The sequence below is a fragment of the Arvicola amphibius genome, chromosome 6 (assembly GCF_903992535.2).
Source record: "Arvicola amphibius chromosome 6, mArvAmp1.2, whole genome shotgun sequence".
Classification (NCBI taxonomy): domain Eukaryota; kingdom Metazoa; phylum Chordata; class Mammalia; order Rodentia; family Cricetidae; genus Arvicola; species Arvicola amphibius.
The window spans coordinates 157,234,331-157,254,259 of NC_052052.2; positions in this window are offsets into that span (position 1 = coordinate 157,234,331).

Consider the following 19,929-nt stretch of genomic DNA (forward strand, 5'->3'; position numbering starts at 1 on the left):
CGAGACCCTAAATTCATGACTCCCTCCTAACCTAATCTAAATCCACACAATTAAACCAAGAGTCAAATGGACAAAGAATTGGAGAACCAACATAATTAGTGCTGGCAGAGACTAAGAGATTAAGAGTCAGGATGACCCACACAGAAAGAGAAAGACCCTCATTGTCCCCTATAGTTGACTGCAGATTAGATAAAAAGGGCAGGTCCAGTCTTCTCTCATAGGCTGGGCTTCCTGGGTAGGTTTTCCTCTTGGCCCCACTAACTGTGGATCCCGGATAATATCCTTCAGCTAAGTATGTGTGCACTTCATAATACATGGTGACTGGTGGCTGGTGACTACCTCCTGGCTTAAACAGAGGGCATACCCAAGGCACTCGATTGACCTTCATTTGACTCGGGTTTTGATTCGGACTATGCATGTGACACAATTTCCTGTCTGCAGCCATCCCTGCATTTACTGCACGCTGTAGTTTCTGAGTTTGGGATTGTGCTTATGCTTAGCAGCCTGACAATCCACCTGCTTTTTGTTTTTGGTTCATCCGTTTGGGATTTTGACTTTTTGTAGCCCTCACACACCTGAAACACATACCCATCTGCCTCTGGGTCCTGAGTGCTGGCATCGCAGGCCTGTGCCACCACACCCAAAGCCATGGTTTAGGTTCTGAAATTAAACGGATCATAGATTTAGAAAGAGTGATTCAAGAAAATGATTAAGGCTCAGCATGGAAGACCTCAATAGACTAGGAAGATTTACTAAGAAAGTCTCATGGAGGGATATAACAGCTAGAGTTCAGAGAAGGTATAAACCAGAGAAAATAGACGTGGACACTCAATAAATGCTCTCAACGTAACCAGAGTAAATAGATGTAGACACTCAAAAAATGCTCTCAACGTCTAACAAGTGAAAAGACATCATTAGCAGAATTAACATCTCTTGAATGTTGACGCACAGCAGGCAGCCAGCCAAGGGCTTCATCTTCTGCGACCTTCAATTCCCTTCTGAGCCGTGCAGCTCATGGGGTGTTGAATCACAGAAAACTGCTATTTTATACATCATAAGCGATTGAATAAAAACAATGTCATTTGGCTCAAACTAAAAGTCATCATTGCCATGAAAACAGAGCAGCTGCAGGGTCTGAAGCCAAACTGCTTGTCTTTCCACTACACTAAAGCTAAACTTAGGGAAAGCCGCAAGCAACCGCCCTGTTTGCAAGACACCGGCCAACATTTCTTTTGATGATCTGCACTTCCCTACTCCTCCTTTCTAGCCCATAAATAATGCACTTTAGGAAGCTGTAAGTACCTCTTGAAAGAGCCCTGAGCACTGAAGGAACCACAAATGTCTGTTTTCAGGTTATCAAACTTTAATGGTGCTGTTTTGTTACAAAGTGCAGCAATCCTTTCAAAGAGACCATTCCAAGAACTCATTATGTGCTTATAAAATAATAAGGCACTTCAGCAAGTGTCGAGCGAAAGGCAATCCCCTCCTTAGAGCAATGAGTAGTATACCCTAATTAAGTTTTTAAACCTTAAGCATGTGGCGATGCTTCCTCAAGCAAGAGTGAATCAGGCATAAAGTAAGTTGGAGTGAGGGACTCCCCAGAACATGACTCAAAAGTAAGTTAATATATACATGTACCAATCACTCCCCCCCCCCCGCAATGGCTGTGGTGCCTGTGGTTCGAAGGCCGGCTGTCCCTCAACTGACCATGAACACCACCAAGCTGAACTTAGGAAGTCACTTTCCTGGTCCCTCCTTCCCTCGCCTTTTTCTTTTCTGAGCTGATGTATGAAGTGCATCTCCCGGTTGTCAGGGCTTCTGTCCCTGGCTCATGTACCTCTGCTGGTTCCTAGGACCATCTATTAACTGGCTTTGCCCTCGATTGCTTAGCACCCACAGTAGAATCTTCCAAAAGGTGAGATAAATGATGTCAACAGGCATCTTGAGTGCTCAGCCATAAATGGACTTCCCTATCACGCTCTCCAAGGTTCAGGGAACATTACAAAGGCAGGAGAAGAAAGAATGTAAGAGCCAGAGGAAGAGGCAAGGGGTAGAATTGCTGTGGGACATGACCTGGCTGCTGTGACTTCCTGCACAACAAGGTCATGGCAGGTTCATGGCCCCAACCCTCCTGCATAATTGTGTGCAGTTAATGGCTAACGGGGAAGAGAAGAGAATTTTCTTCAGTGATGTAGTTTCTGGTAAGGTACCCAGACTCTGGTAACAAGAAGCCTTCATCTATGCTCCTGATAAGCAATACTAATGAGAAACCCTTCTCTCTCTCTCTCTCTCTCTCTCTCTCTCTCTCTCTCTCTCTCTCTCTCTCTCTCTCTCTCTCTCTCTCTTTCTCTTTGAATTCAGGTCCTTAAATTTACAGATCAAGCAGTCTTTTCCAGCAAGCCATATTCAAGCCCACTCATAGTTTTTTTTAAGACTATTGTGGTTGGATAGGGCACTTGCAGCCCTGGGATCTTTACCTAGTGCCTAGCTGTGCAGTCAGGCTTCTCCAGATGCTTCTAAGTGTCCCCACCTTAGTGCACGTGACTTCTGGTTTGGCTGAATGTGTTATTCTTGAGTCCCCAATTTCCTGCCCAGATTTCCTTCCTCAGCACATGCTGCCGCCACTGGTGAGGTCAGACTCCCGTAATAGATCCTGGATCCAAAATCTTTTTAGTTGGACCTTGATGGAAACAGTAAAGATTCCATTTGTCAATTTGTTGCACTTTAATTTTGCTGCATACCCACAATCTTCTGAATGAAACAATACAGAAAAGTACAATAAGAAAACAAAGAAATGGCCCCAAATCCCATCTACTCTTATCAGAAAGGGGGGATTTGGTGATAATTTCCCACATGTCTACCTTTGCAGGAAGAGAAAAAGAATAAATCAGAGTAAATAATTAAATATTGCATCATTCAGAGCTGGGTTCTATTTGTAGATTTTTTTCTTTCCTCAACCAATCAGAGCCCTGCAGTGTTCTGGACAGGTGCTCTACCACTGAGTTAGAGACTCAGCTTTAAATTAACTTTTGAAATATATGTATTTCCCATTCCCTCCATGAAATTCAAGATGTGTTAGGGAGAATTTTAGGTGGCATTTCCCTTCATCCTAATTAATACTGATAGAAAATATTTTGTTTCAATTACAACTAGAATTACAAGAACCTCCAATCTCAATCCAAAGAAACAGCCAACATGCCTTCATTTCATGCTCTTAAGTATCCGCATTTTACCCCAGAAGAACAGCCTCTTGGGGAGAGCCTGGGTGCACGTTCAGTGAGATGTTACAGTGACAGCCCAGCAGAAGGGCGGTGGAAACACTTCAGACTTCAGTTCCATTCCAACCCTGGACCGCCCAAATGCCACACGAAACACTGGAATATTTCCTTCCTTTCTTCCTTCCTTTTCTTTTCTTTCCTTTCCTTTCCTTTCCTTTCTTTTCTTTTCTTTTCTTTCCTTTTCTTATTCCTGTACAGGACTCCCTTCCATTTGTTTTGTGGAAACATATTAAAAGAGAAAAGTTTTGGTTCTTTTCTTTTTACCACAGCTAGGTCTCATGATCTCCCAAATCCACAATTTTTTTCTTGGAATTCTATTTATATTCTGTTTGCTGATCATAGTCCATACATGTCAGCCTAGATGTGAAATATGCAGCCTCCCCTGAGAAAGAACTAACAGAAACAGGACTGTAGCCCTTAATCACTGCATGCTGGAAGCTAAAACTGGTGGAGCACAAATTAGAAGTCAGCCTGGGCTACACACTGAGATCTGTCTCAATATAATAAAATAATAACACCTGACACAAGGTCTGGGTCCTGATAAACTTTACTAAGTTATCTTGATGTTTCTTTAAATTGTGTAAGTAAATACATGGTCATGCATATGGATTCTTGTTCATGTGAATACATGGTCATGCATATGTATTTGTGTGCATGTTTATGTATATGTGAATACATGGTCTATGTATGTGTACATGTGAATTCATAGTCATGCATCTGTGCATGTGTACACATGGTCATGTGTACAGATATATGTGTATACATGGTCATACATATGTGTGTGAATACATGGTCATGCATATGTGCATGTGTATACACACATGCACTTAGAATCAAGAACCCCAAACTGGCTAGCCAGTGAGCTCCAGGCATCCCAGCACTGGGATACAGGCCGACACTGTCACCAGCTTCACATGGATGCTGGAGATTCAGTGGGGTCTTCCAGTCAGATAGAGCAGCACTACTAGCAGATTGTAATGCTAGTACTGGGATGTGGAGATAGCAGATCCCTGCGGCTGGGGGGCCAGGCAGCCCAGCCTATTCAGTGAGCTTCGGGCAGTGTCCAAGGAATGACACACAAGGTTGTTATCTGCTTCCACACACACATGAACGTACATACACATAGATGTGTGCACGTGTGTGCACACACGCACACACACACACACACACACAGAGAGAGAGAGAGAGAGAGAGAGAGAGAGAGAGAGAGAGAGAGAGAGAGAGAGAGAGAGAGACCAAAAGAAAAGAGAACATGATTGGACAACTGGGCCTAAAGTTCTACCACCACCATCATGATATTTTAATGCTGGGACTATATATGAAGCAAGTAGACAGGAAAAGTGGCTTTCCCAGAGGCCTAGACCAGCATCCACTCTGCATCAGTACCAAAGGTCCCTGTCACAGTGACGCAGTTCCTCTGTCAGTTAAATGAAGTGGGGCTCAAGTCCTGTGAACCAGGAATGCCTAAGTATGGATTACTATAATGCCCTCTGAATCTGAACAATTTCCCAGTTGACCCATTCACCTTCTAGGACAGTCGTTCCTAGGTGTGATTAGCGTTCTGGAATTCTTAAAATAGGCACACAATACAAATGCCCTGAGAAACCAGCAGTCCCAACCGGAGAAGCACAGCAGCGGAGGCACACTGGTACCCCCAGAATCGGAGAAGAGTTAAGGCAAAACAGCCCAACGAGGCTCCAGTGAACTCTCCTTGTCTAATCTTGGAGAGTTTTGCTAGAATCAAAAAAATAATCACGTGAAAAGCACATGCATGCATGTGTATGTTCAAAATCTGCAGTCACTTTTTTTTGTTGTTGTCGTTAGAGATCTATCCTCAGATGCCTCCCAAGTGTGACTTTCTTTAAAAATATCTATACTCAAGAGCTTATTTGGGGGTTCTAGCAGGGGAACACAGTCTTGATGGGAGACAGGTACTCCTCTGTTTGGGAAAGGTCATCCTCTTTGACCCTGCACAGCTTTGGAAGGGACGCACATGGAGCGGTGAGGGGGGAAGCAGGAAATCCCAGAGGAATCCCATTGAGGGCCCAGCAGAAGCCAGAGGTCCTGAACCAGACCAATGACTCACTCACTGCAGTGAACACTTGTAAGTAAAGATGCATGGACTAAAGGATACACTGGGTGACACACTGGGTGACACACTGGGTGACTCACTGGGTGACTCACTGGGTTACACGGTGGCTTCCATGATGAGATTTTTTTTCTCTTCTTACACTTTATTTTGTTTTGTTTTGTGTGGGAGGCTGCAAGGGCAGAGGGCAGATGTGAAGGGATGTGGAGATGAATGGGATCAGGATGCATGATGTGAAATCTACAAAGAATCAATTAAAAGCTTTTTGAAAGATGTCTATGCTCATACTCAAGCTATACAGTGTGAACCACATAAACCTGAAGATCCAGCTCAATGATACAAGCGCACACCCCTCGAAGCCTGACACCCACATCGAGAAACAAGATGCTTATGCTACAGAGATCACCAAGCCCCCCTTCCAAGCACCACCCCATCCTCAGAGGCAACCACTGTCCCAAACTCTCCACAGATTGTTGCTTTTCCTGAATTTCCCCCCAATGCTAGGAAACAGTATGTACACATGCCTGGCTTCTTTTGTTCAACATATTCTTAAAATTCAGCTGTGCTTCTTGAATAAACAGTTGGCCTCTCTTCCTTCTGTGTTAGCAATGTACCTTCCTTTAGTTGGTAAAGACTTTCTAATCCCACCGTTATAGCAGGATTTGGGTTGAACCACTTCACCCCCAGGCATGATTTCTGGTCTTGATCTCTGTTCCATCTTCTCCCCCACACTTTGAGAATTATAAAGTCATTTACCACACTGTCATTCCCAAAGTGGTCAAGGTCTTTGGAGAGAACGCCTTCAGTGAGCTTAGCATTCAGTTCTCTGTTTATCTTCGAATCAAAAGTCTGCTTGTTCTGTATTTAAACATTTTGTTTACATAGAAAACAGAAGGCAAGACCAGATAAGCTTCCCAACATGGGAGCCTGGGCGGTGCTGTAAGACAAAAGGTCCACACTCCGCCTGTAAGACATAGAGCACGGAATGGAAAACCCCACTGAGCACTTTCCTGGCCTTGTGCCAGCCCTCTGAACACTTAAGGTACATCTATTTTTTAAAGGCAACTGTTCTAGCATTTAGGCCATGTTTCCTCTTGCTAATGTGGTCTTCTCTTGCCTTCCATCCAGAAACAGATTGGGAATAGAGGAAGATATATTCTTTCCACACTTACTTCACCCACCATCTGTTCGTTTTCAGCTAAGGATACCATTTATAGGTCTTTAAATATCGATGGTGGTGCCAAACAACATGCCAAAGGTGCAGTATCTGAAGCCCAAACTGATTAAGAAATCCTGCAGACCTTCAGGGTGAGGTGGAGTACCTTGAAATTAGTGGCACTGGTCTGTCCATGTCTCTTCCTAGAGGTGTCCTTCCCCCACTCCAAAGACATGAATGAGCCCACAGGAAGCTATGCCTGTCAACAAACCACAGGTGAATCCCTGAGATATTTTTTTCCATTGTTCTGATACAGTGTAAAGCTGGTTCCGAATCCTTTAGAAATCGGAAAGGGGAAATGATGGATGTGTTGTCCTTTGAGTCTTTATCATCACTACCCTGAAATCTACAATCGCCATAATCTGCCAGCTGGATATCTCACAGTGCTGAAGGCCAGAGGCCGTTGTCCCAGCATTTATCCTTGTGTTCCTGGGTCCACCCATAAGCCGGTTAAATACGATTTTATTGCCATAGTAAGAGAGAGACAGTAAATGAATTATGTGAGTCTGGGAACTAGAGGTGGCCTGACCTCTTTTTTATTTCTTCAGTTCACGCTGAATGTTGCTTTAATATACTCACCAGAATATTTTACCATCTTTTATTGAGATTAACTGAAGAGCACAGCCCTTATTTTAATATATGTATATTAAACACAAAGTCTTGCCCATAGAATCAGGAAATCATTGCTTGGTGTGTCCAAGGGAATTGGCTGAAAGCAATCAGGTATTTGGTACATGGTCTATCTTGCTGCACCCCATCAGAATACAAGCTTCCCAAGGGTGCCAGTTCTGTCTTCGCCGTGCGTTGTTGTAGTCCTGAATGTATACCTGCGCCTAGCGTGCAGTAGGTCATCGATAGATACCTGTCAAAAATACGAGGGTTTGGGAAATAGAAGAACGGGAGAGAGAAGAAAAGAGTAATCTCAGCCAAGGCCGGGACAGGGTGTTTCATCCTTCTAGTAGAACAACCATGGTCTTCATTAGACCAGCTGTGCCTGCTTTCCAAAGATCATTACAGTCGGGCTTGAGGACTGTTGGTAGTCCGTCAAAGAAGGAGAAGCAGATATTCAGGATCCTCATCAGCAATTCTGCTTTGATTTCATGAAGCCTCACTCTAGGGATGGAACTACAGTACATAGGCTGGGCAGACTGGCAGAAGGCAGCTCTGTTTACACAGCCATGGGAAGCCGTCATCCACTGTAGGTGCACTCCACATTCCCTCCACTCAAGCTGCTGCAGCTTCACCACTTTCCTGTCCCCAACCCCTTACCCGACCTGCTCTGTAACCAGGCATTATAAACTTGGGTTTGACATTGGGACCTTACAGGGAGGGGCAGACTCGGCTTAGTCCCCCCAGGGAGAAAATCGTTATAGCAAAGTAAAACAGTGGCAGAGCATTTGCCGAGAATACTGGACTCCTTTTTTAAAAATAATTTTATTTTATTAACATTTAGTTTGCATACAGACCACAGTTTCTCCTCTCCCTTCTCCTCCCATTCCCTCCCACACTGCCCCTATGACTTCCATCCACCCCCCTTCCCCATTCATCCCTCCTCTGTCTCCATTCAGAAAGGGCAGGCCTCCCATGGGCTTGAATAAAGCATGGCACATCAAGTTGAGGCAGGACCAAGCGCCCCCGACCCCTACCCACCGCCATCAATCCTGGGATAGGAAATCCAGCAAGGGTTCCCTCCCCAAAGCCGGCAAAGCACCAGAGACAGGTCCTGATCTCACTGCTAGGAGCCTTACAAACAGACCAAGCTACCTAACTGTCACACGCACACGGAGGACCTAGGTTGGCCTCAGGCAGCCTCCCTAATTGTTGGTCCAGAGTCCATGAGTCCCAGGTGTTCAGGTCAGCAGTCTCTGTGGGTTCCCCCATCGTGAATTTGACTCCCCCAGGCTCATACAATCCTTCCTCCCTTTCTTCAGGAGGACTTTCAGAGCTCCGCCCAGTGCTTGTCTGTGGATCTCTGCATCTGTTTCAGTCAGTTACTGGATAAAGGCTCCGCGATGACAATTAGGGTAGTCACCAATCTGATTACAGTAGATGGCATCCTGTAGTTCAGGCACCTTCTTCCCCATAGCTAGAAGTCTTAGCTGGGGATCCTTTGTGGATTCATGGGAGTTTCCCTGGCACCAGGTTTCTCCCTGACCCTGAAATGCCTCCAACCTATCAAAATACCTCTTTCGTTACCCTGCCCCTCCATCCTGCCCCCAAACCACCTCCTGCACCCAGTTCACCCAACATGCTCCCTCAAGTTCCCATACCTCCATCTCCATCACACCCCTGCCCCCAGTTTACCCAGGATATTTCTTCTATTTCCCCTTCCCAGGGAAATCCACGCCTCCCTCTTTGGGCCCTCTTTGTTATCTAGCCTCTCTGGGGCTGTGGATTGCAGGTTTGTTATCCTGTACTTTACTCTTAATATCCACTTAAGAGTGAGTACATACATGCTTGTCTTTCTGGGTCTGGGTTACCTCACTCAGAGTGATTTTTTTCTACTTTCATCCATTTGCTTGAAAATTTTATGAGGTCATTGTTTTTAACAACTGAGTAATAATCCATTGTGTAAGTGTACCACAGTTTCTTTTATCCATTCTCTAGTTGAGGGACATCTAGATTGTTTCCAAGTTCTGGCTATTACAAACAATGCTGCTATGAACATAGTTGAGCAAGTGTCCTTGTGGTATGACTGAGCACCCTTTGAATATATACCAAAGATTGGTATAGCTGGGTCTTGAGGTAGATTAATTTCCAACTTCCTGAGAAACCACCATGTTGAATTTCAAAGGGGCTGTACAGTTTGCACTCCCAACAGCTATGGAGGAGTGTTCCCCTTACTTCACATCCTCATCAACATAAGCTGTCATCAGTGTTTGTGATGAAATTCTGACAGATGCAAGATGGTATCTCAGAGTTCTTTTGATTTGCATTTCTCTGTAGACTAAGGATGCTGAACAATTCTTTAAGTGTATTTTGGTCATCTGAGAATCTTCTGTTGAGAATTTTCTGTTTAGATATGTACCCCATTTTTTAAATTGAATTATTTGGTATTTTGATGTCTAGTTTCTTGAGTTCTTTATATATCTTAGAGATCAGTCCTCTGTCAGAGTGAGGTTGATGAAGATCTTTTCCCATTATGTAGGCTGTCGTTTTGTCTTATTGACAGTGTCCTTTGCCTTACAGAAGCTTTTCAGGTTCAGGAGATCTCATTTATTAATTTTCAATCTCAGTGTCTGCACTATTGGTAGAAGTAGTCTCCTATGCCAATGTTTTCAAGGCTACTTCCCACTTTCTCTTCTATCAGGTTCAGTGAAACTGGATTTATGTTGAGGTCTTTGATCCAATTGGACTGAGTTTTGTGCAGGGCAATAAATATGGATCTATTTTCATTCTTCTACACGCTGACATCCAGTTACGCCAGCACCATTTGTTGAAGATAATTTCTTTTTCCATTGTATAATTTTGGCTTCTTTGTAAAAAAAATTGAGTGTTCATGGGTGTGTGGATTACTATCAGGGTCTTCAATTTGATTGATCCACATGTCTGTTGTTGTTTTTTTTTTTTTTTTTTGCCAATACCAAGCTGTTTTTATTACTACAGCTCTATGATAGAGCTTGAAGTCAGGGATGGTGATACCTCTGGAAGGTCCTTTACTGTATAGAGTTGTTTTAGCTATCCTGGGTTGTTTTTCTGTATGAAGTTGAGTATTGTTGTCTGAGGTCTGCGAAGAATTGCATTGGGATTTTGATGGGGATTGCATTGAATGTGTAGATTGCTTTTGGTAAGATTGCTGTTTTTACTATGTTAATCCTACCTATCCATGAACATGGGCCTTCTTTCCATTTTCTGATATCTTTTTCAATTTTTTTCTTCAAAGACTTAAAGTTCTTGTTTACAGGTCTTTTACTTGTTTGGTTAGTTACCCCAAGATATTTTATATTATTTGTGGTTAGTGTAAAGGGTGTTGTTTCTCTAATTTCTTCCTTTGTCCATTTATAATTTATATGTAGAAGGGCTACTGATTTTTTTAGTTAATCTTGTATCCCTGCACATTACTGAAGGTGTTTATCAGCTATATGAGTTCCCTGATGGAATTTTTGGGGTCATTTATGTATATTATCATATCATCTGCAAATAGAGAAACATTGGCTTCTTACTTTCCAATTTGTATTCCCTTGATCTCTTTTTGTTGTTGCATTGCTCTAGCTAGCACTCGAGTCCTATGTTGAATAGATACGGAGAGAGGGGACAGCCTTGTCTGTTTATGATTTTAATGGAATCACTTTGAGTTTCTCTCCACTTAATGGCTGTCAGCTTGCTGGATAGTGCTTTTATTATGTGTGGGTATGTTCCTTGTATCTCTGATAGCTCTGTGACCTTTATCATGAAGGGTGCTGGATTTTATCAAAGGTTTTTGTCAGCATCTAATGAGATGATCATGTGGTTCTTTTTTTCTTTCAGTTTGTTTATATGGCAGATTACATTGACAGATTTTCGTACGGTGAACCATCCCTGCATCTCTGGGATGGAGCCTACTTGATCATGGTGGATAATTTTTTATGTGTTCTTGCATTCAGTTTGCCAGTATTTTATTGAGTATTTTTGCATCAATGTTCATGAGTTATGATATTAGTCTGAAATTCTCTTTCTTTGTTGCATCTTTGTGTGGTTTGGGTATCAGGGTAACTGTAGTCTCATAAAAAGAATTTGGCAATGTTCCTTCTGTTTCTATTATGTGGAATATTTAGGAGTATTAGTATTACCTCTTCTTTGAAATTTTGGTAGAATTCCACACTGAAATCATCTAACCCTGGGTTTTTGCTCATCGGGATACCTTTAATGATTGTTTCTATTTCCTTAGGGGTTGTAGGTCTATTTAAATTGTTTCTCTGGCCTTGATTTAATTTTGGCATGTGGTACCTATCAAGAAAATTTTTTGCTTCTTTTATATTTTCCAGGTTTTTTTTGTTGAGTACATGTTTTTGAGGTACCACCTGATGGTTCTCTTGATTTCCTCTGTGTCTGTTGTTATGTCCTCCTTTCCATTTCTGAGTTTGTTAATTTGGATATTCTCTATCTGCCTTTTGGCTAGTTTGAATAAGGGTTTGTCTACTGTAGTCATATTTTGTTTTTGTTCTAACAAATAAAGCTTGCATGAAGATCACAGTGCAGAGCTAGTCACCAGTTAACCGTAGAGGCCAGGCAGTGGTGGCGCGTGCCTTTAATCCTAGCACTAGGGAGAAGGAAGAGCAAGTGATGTGACTGGGCAGAGAGAGGAATACACAGCAGACAGAGGCAGACACTCGCCCCATTCAGTCTGAGGATTTTGTAGAGAGTTTTGTAGTGGCTGGCTGCTTTGCTTCTCTGATTTTTTGGCTTTCACCCCCTAATATTTGACTCCGGGTTTTTATTTTTAAGACTAATTAGAATCATGCTACAGTCTATTTTGTTGGTTTTCTCAGAGAACCAACTCGTTGTTTCATTGATTCTTTGTATTCTCTTTATTTCTATTTTGTTGGTTTTAGCCCTGAGTTTAATTATGTCCTACCATCTACTCTTTTTGTTCTAGAGCTTTCAGGTGTGCTGTTAAGTCACTAGTGTGGGACTCCATTAATTCGGTCCTAAGCACCCCAGAACTAGGAAGAGCTGAAGTGGGTGACTTTCAGCTGGGCATGGTGGCTCACACCTGGAATTCTAGCACTTGAGAGTGTAAATGAGGAGGACGGCCTTGAGTTCAAGACCAGCCTGGACTGTGTACAAAGCAAGTTCCTGGTCCGTGTGGGCTGCAGAATGTGCACATATATTTACAAAAAAAAATTAAGAAAAGAAAAATCTAAGCTATACCTCAACCCTAGTCTACACTGCATTTTTAAAATGTGGGAGGGGGTACCACAGAAAAGGTAAGGGTGATGGTGGCTGCTCTTTTCCCTAATGCTCAAAGCATACTCAATAAACGTATGTACTGATGAATATGCAAATGATCTATTTAAAGTCTACTGACTTGTAAGAAAAGTCTTGAATTGCCTCTTGGTGTTCTAGGAATTCAGCATTTCTCTGTGCAAATATCAAACTCCTACTTGGGCACACCAGATGGTGACTTGGCTCCTCTAGAAGCAGCTGCCTCCTAAGAAGAATAAAACTTACACTCTGAAAAACGGCCCTAACGCTATGTGGTTTTTCCAGGGCCTCTTTTTTTTTTAAAAAAAAAATGGCTTGGGAGGCATGTGATGTGGATGACGCAGCTTCATGGGGCCAGACTGGAGCCATGTTACATGTCTGATTTTTACGGAAACTAGAGGCTCACAGCAAGGGTCAGGCAGAACAGACAGAAAGGAAGAGCAGATGCTGTCTGAAAAAAAGATGTCAAGACAAGGGATTGTACCAGACAGCATAATTTAATGCCTCTTTAAAAAACTATGTGAGTCTCTTGTTTTTCCTCCTTGTCGTCTGTGTTCTGACAATAGAGAGTAAATCAGTGGCTTAACGACATTTGCAGAAAAAAATTACTGTAACCCAATGTACCCGAAAGCTTATAATTTTCCTGGCCAGCCATCTTGAGGTTTATTCCTTTCATTGCATTAAAAATGGAGACTAATTAAGACAACTGGGGCCAGAGTGGGCCAAATTGGATTTTTCTTATGGCTTTCCCTTCGTCTCACAGAGTGATGTCATTAAATGTTCAGGCTATGAAATGTTTCCACCGCAGTGTAGGTCATGGAGGAACGCAAAGGAAATAGGCTGCAGAATGCCATAAAGCTTTAAAGACTCAATAAAAATCCCCACCAAGGTTGTGCAGAGCATGGGTGTTTTCTTCACTTTGTCAACAGCCTTTAAGAAGGTGAGGGGAACGTAGGTTGGAGAGGAGGACTTGCTAGCACCACACAGGCGTTCTGTAGATGATTTGATCTGGAGGTCTTCTGGATGGCCAGCTATCGTTCCTAGCCTTTAATAAAGAACTGGGCACTAGGGTTGCCAAACGGCATACCTTTTTGGTAGACTTACTTGGCCCAGGCAGTTTTTGAGTCATCAGGCTATCTTTTATGACCAATTATGATTAAGAAAGCCCTAGTGTACTTTCAAAGCAGAGACATATTCATTAAATATGCTTACTTCATTTGTTTCCATTGGCACTGGAATTTAAAGAGTTAAGAGATAAATTATAGGTCTCTAGGCAAATTTATTTAATAATGATGGTTGATTTTCTTTTTTGGACTTGTGGGGACTCCTAACAGTGGGAGTAGGGGTGTTTCTGATTCTTTTGCCTAATTTGGGGACCCTTTTCCTCCTACTGGGTTGCCTTGCCCAGTCTTGATGTGAGAGTTTGTACCTGGTCTTACTGTATCTTGTTGTATCATGTTGGTTAATGTCCCTAGGAGGCCTGTTCTTTGTGCTGTGAGACGGGTTGATCTGGGAGCAGGGGAGCTAGGAGGAGTGGAGGAAAGGGAAGCTGAAGTTGGGATATATTATATGAGAGAAGAATAAAAAAATATATATATCAATATTATACGTAACAATGAGGTCAATTACATTATATACATGTACATAATATATTTAGCAGGTGGTTTTTCTTTATAACTCTCTGTGTTTGTGTGTATGGGTGAGGAGATCAGAGGTGTGGCCTTCACACTCCACTTTGTTAAAGGCAGAGTATGTTTTTGTCCAGTGCTGTGGACACCAGGTTAAAAGGCCCATGAGTTTTCAGGGACTCTGCTGTCTTTGCCTCTCACCTTACCCTAGAGACCACAGACAGACAATATTACATCCTGCTTCCTATAGGTTTTGGGGTCTGGACTTAGGCTCTCTTACTTGTGCAACCAGCATTTTATACTCTAAGCCATTTTCCTAGCCCAGAAGAATGGTTTTCTTTGGGTGAAATAGTCCTGCTGCATCCTCAGATTCAGAAAAGTATTTAGCCAGATTATTCCTTTCGATTGACGGGTTTTCATGTGTGTAGGCTGCATTTGGATCTTTTCTTTTTTTCTTTTTTCTTTTTTTATTTTATTACCTGAAAAAAATACCAATCCAAATTCCCACTCCCTCCCCTCTTCTCACTCCCCTCCTCCCACTCCCCTCCCACTCCCTCCACACACCCTCCCATCCCACCCCCTCCAATCCTAAGAGAGGGCAATGCACCCCGCCCTGTGGATCTTTATTCTTATCCAGACTTCACTGTTTGTGCTGATGTTGTTCAAAAAGCATTGGTGTAACCAACCATCTGGCATGCCTTCAATGCATAGAGGCTGGTTCTCTGTGGTACGAGGCAGACATTGACCAGAAAGCTTTAAGTCCTACAGTTGGAGAGATCGCCATGGTTGGTAAAGTGCTTGCCATGTAAACACAAGTACTTCAGTTTAATATTCAGAAATTATGTAAAAGTACCCAGTGTGTTGGTGTACCCTTGCAATCCTTGCACTGGAGAGATAGAGACAGGAGGCTTTCTGAGTTGCTCTGGCAAGCCAGGCTAGCCTAATCATCTAGTCGAAGCCAAAGACCCTCTATCAAAATAAAATGAAAAGTTCCTAAAGAGTAATACCCGAAGTAATCCTCTAAACTCCAGACACATATACACACATACATGCATACATGTGAACTGCAGATGAACACATATTTATGCATGTGTGTGCTGGTTTGAATGCTTGCGTGCACACACATGCACAAGAAAACGATAAGATCCACCCTAAAGAAGTCAAGATAAACCCTCATTGAGTGGTTGCTAGCAGAAGATGACACAAAGTGGGGAGGAAGTCACAGTGATTAAAATAGCTGGGGAAGACGATGAGGAGAGACAGGCCCGAATGATGAGCACACGCTGCAAGGATCGGGGGAGAACAAAAATTTAAGGGCAGCAACCTTTGAAGAATGTATAAAGCCTAGAAGACTCTGGGAACTTTAATGAGATTAGTTTGACCAGAATAGAAAAATTGGCATTACACCAGGCTTGTATGGTCTCAGATGCTAAGATGGGGAATTTTAGCTTTTCTTTAAAAAATAATCATTTATTGAGATATTATTGACACAGAAAAAAAACTGTACAAATTTACTGTACATAACTTAGTGAAACTGCTTATACTTACACACCATGGCAATATCACCACCACTAAGTCCATAAATATCCATTAACTTTTTTATTGACTGTAGGGAGATATAAAAGGCTCTAAGCAAGGGGCTTATATTATCCAAGGCTATTTTGTCGTAAGCAATGGGGAAACCAACTCACCCTGGCTTAAATAGTCGAGTGAGTCTCTTGGCTTACATAAAGGAAATGCCTGCATAGGCGCTGGCCTCAGACAGCACGTGGTCTGGCAGATCCAAACAAGGATGCAGGAAGCTGGAGTCTAGGGTCCTGGTTGCTGTCTGTCTCAGTTGCATCCTTGCTTGTCACATAGCTCCTCCTTTCCATCTGCTGCAACTCCAGACCCAGGTCTCCTCTGCAGAGGAGTGAATTGTGATGCTGCTGTGTTTTGTTTTTGCACCCGTGGAAGAAGACAGAAGCAAGTTTTCCTGACAAATGGCCTTGTGTTTCCAGGGATAATACTGGGTTACTGCTTAGGTTGACGGGAAATCCAGATTTTTATTGGCCACCACAGTCTACCCCTGGAGCAGGAGGTAGGGCAAATTATCTCCCCACCCTCCAACCACAGCTTTCAGAATAAAAGAGACTTCCTGGGGGGGATTTAGAGTGCGGCCAGGAGAGAGGAGCTCTTGGGTGGCCCGGGAGCAGCAAATGTCCACCGGCAGGAATAAAGTGAGGAAGGTAGGTTTATGTGAAAGTCAGAACGGCTTCCTCTGACCGTAAAACCAAGAAAGTGTGAACGAGCCAATCCTCACCTCCCCAACCTCCTGTGGCCTAATCACAGGACTCATCCCTTCTGTTTCAGGGCCCTGGGTCGTCTTGTTTATAAAACCAAGGGTGGGCCGGGCGGTGGTGGCGCACGCCTTTAATCCCAGCACTCGGGAGGCAGAGGCAGGCGGATCTCTGTGAGTTCGAGACCAGCCTGGTCTACAAGAGCTAGTTCCAGGACAGGCTCCAAAGCCACAGAGAAACCCTGTCTCGAAAAACCAAAAAAAAAAAAAAAAAAAAAAAAAAAAACAAGGGTGGACTTGACAGTAAAGGACATTTCCTCCTGGAGACAGCTAGAGTTTCTGCAGAAGTCCTTTTTGCAGGTCTCCAGCTCATTTTATACACTGACCAGCCAGGAGAAGGCAGTAGGTGTTCAGAATTCATGAGAAAAACATGGCCAGTCTGCAGGAAGACTGTCATGAATGTGTGTGTTCATTTTTCTTTAACACTATCCGCAAAAGCAAATTCTGGCATTGACTTAATGGAAAGAAGGCAGCTACATTCATTCTGGTTTTTTTTTTTTTTTTTTAATTTTCTTTTTAATGTGTAGCCCAGGCTGACTCAAACTCGCGATCCTCCTGTCTTCCCCTTCTTCAGCAAATCCTACCGGTGTGAGCCACCACAACTGGCTACAGAAATGAAGGGTTTATTTTTCCCCTGCCTGGCTGCAGTCGCTGCAGATGAGAACCCCCTGTGAACTACAAAGCTTTCTGGTGCAAATGAGGAGCATGCCCACCAGCCTTCCAGATGTGTGGCTTCCTTCAGGACAGGAACAAACTGTTCTTACCATTGGAGGTCAACATCACAGAAGCAATTGTGAGGGTTTGGTGTCTATGGAACTCAGTTTCTGGAAGAGATGGGGGTGTGATACCAGGTCTTTCCCGCCTGGCTTTCAACATAGGAGACTCAACTTGATCTGAATGCCCTACCCTACCATTTCATCCCCTTCCCATGTGCCAATGCCCTAGAAAATGACTGTCATCCTGGGATGGTGTGAAACTGGAAGGACTGGAAGAAACCCTCCAATGAGAAATGCTTAAAGGGGGGAATGTGCCAAGTTCCAAAAATGGCAAACACAGCAGGAGATGATCCGTTAGAAAGTGCATCTGAGCTTAGCATGATTCTCTAACCCACAGGGTCCCCTGCATGCACAGAAAGCTCGCAATTCATAGAAGCAAGCTGAGCCATAATGACTCTTGGCTAGGAAGGAAAATGCAAGCTCAAGTGAGACACAGGGAGAAAGGGAAGCAGGTCCTCCACTCTCAGTTTGCGTTTATCTGTATGTAACCAGTAGCTTTGTGAATGAGCTATGCTGAGTGCTCTCTGGGAATAAGGCATGTTTTTGACGCTTAGGCTAAAGTCTCTATCTTTCAATGAAAGCATCGCCCTCCATCCCTACCCAAGCAAATGCACCCCCTTCTCCAACGCTGAAGCTGACATGCAATCTTGTGTGTTTGGAAAGAACTAATACCGATTGAAGGTGCATGAGGTGGAGCATGGAGAGTTGCCTGGTGTGGGATAAATGAGCTCTAGGTAGAAAGGGGTGAAGCCCGGGAACCTTAGGAGGCCAGGAGGATCAGGAGGGGTCTCTGAAAGGTGATATAAGTAAGGAATACTTAGGTCAGTACCAACGCTCTTAGCATTAAATACTTACCGGTGATCTTTCTACTGTTGCTGGGGTTAAGGAAGTAGACTTGTACCTCTTTTCCCTCTAAATTCCCATAGCACCCCCTTTTAGAAATATTTATTTGCTTGGTAGTTTGGATGTTTCCAAGTATCTCTAAGGTACTCGGTATATAAAGTAAGTATAAGTATTTCTAATTCAGCTTTCTGAAAGCTCACAGAACAAATAACGCAGAGAATATGGCTCACTTTTCCTAAAGAATTTGAATATACCTTCGTGTTGTAGTAGTTCCATCTCTTTACTGGAGTGTGCAAGGGGGTGCACCTTAGTGTTCATGTGCACACGTGTGTGTGCATGTGTGAGTGAAGGCAAGAAGTCAACCTCAAGTCTTGTTCCTAGATGTCATCGCCTTTGTCTCTTGAGACAGGAGATCTCGCTGGGACCTGAGCTTTGCCAGTTATAGGTGGCCAGGCTAGCCCTCGGGCCCTAGGATCCGTCTTTCTCTGCCTTGCCAGATTTTTACACGGGCGCTGGGGATTGAACTCAGGCACTCGTGTTTTGTTTTGTTTTGTTTTGTTTTGTAACAAGTACTTTAATGACTGAGACAGCTGCTCAATTCCTCCTTTGTTTGTTGGATTTTTACGATATTTCTAGGCTGGCCTCAAACTCACTGTCCCCTAGACTTCACATCCTGAGTGCTGGGATTATAGAACACTAACTTGCCAAGATTTGTGGCTCTTCTTCACTACAGTCCCTTTGCGCATAACAGCAAGAGAAGTTCTGCAACACTTGCTAAAATCCGTATCTTCCCTGACATCTCCCTGCTCTCAGTTCCATACAGTAAAAATAAGGTATGGATACCTGATCCTTCTGCTGGTCTGTGTCACGTTTCTAAGTTTATTTCTCAATTTCTTGATTTAACTTTAGACTTAAGAAATAGGTGTGTGTGTGTGTGTGTGTGTCTACATTAGTTTTGGTACACCATGTGCATGTGGGTGAACATAGAGGCTAAAAGAGGGCACCAGAGTTATAAGTGAGCTAGAGTTATAAGTGGTTGTAAGCATGGGTACTCGGGAACAAAACCAGTGGGTTTGCTAGAGCAGTAAGTGCTCTTAACCACTGAGTCATTGCTCATCCAAACTTTAGACTATTTACCAACTCTGGTAAGAAAAGTGTTTAAATCTATTTCTGTGTCTTCTAGCTCTTCCTCCAACTCCTACTGTTTGGCAGTTAGATTAGAATTATCCAGTCTTTGCTTATGTTTCTAAGAATATACATATATATATATATATATATATAATCATCAACAGCAGGCCTCCGTATCTCTGAGTTCTGTATTCATGACTCAATCAGTTATGAACTTAAAAACTTTTAGAAAAAAAATTGCAAGCATACTGAAATGTACAGTCATATTTTTTCTTGCTACTGTTCTCTGAGCAGTATAACTAGTGTTGATATAGAACTCAAGCCATGATGAGTATTATAAGTAATCTGGAGATGGTTTAAATTGCTGAGGCTGTGTGCATAGATGGTGCACAAATACTACCCCATTTTCAGAACTCTGTGTGCTTTGGTCTCCCGAGGAAGATACTGGAGCCAGTCCTCCTCAAGACCAAGGACAACGACATTCCACTTTAACTGGGTGGGGGCAGGTCTTGGAAGCACTATCTCTGTAACAACCCGGATTGACCCTGAGCTAGTAGTTGTCCTGCATCAGCCTCCCAAGTTCTGGGATGACAAGCATGGGCCATCATGTCTGGCTTTTGTGTATTATTATGATGTGATAAACAATATCCTTGACCCTCTAGTTGTTCCACTCAAGCACAAGATGGGGACACTGCCTAAGAGCATTTGTTTCTGCCACTCTCTCGGTTC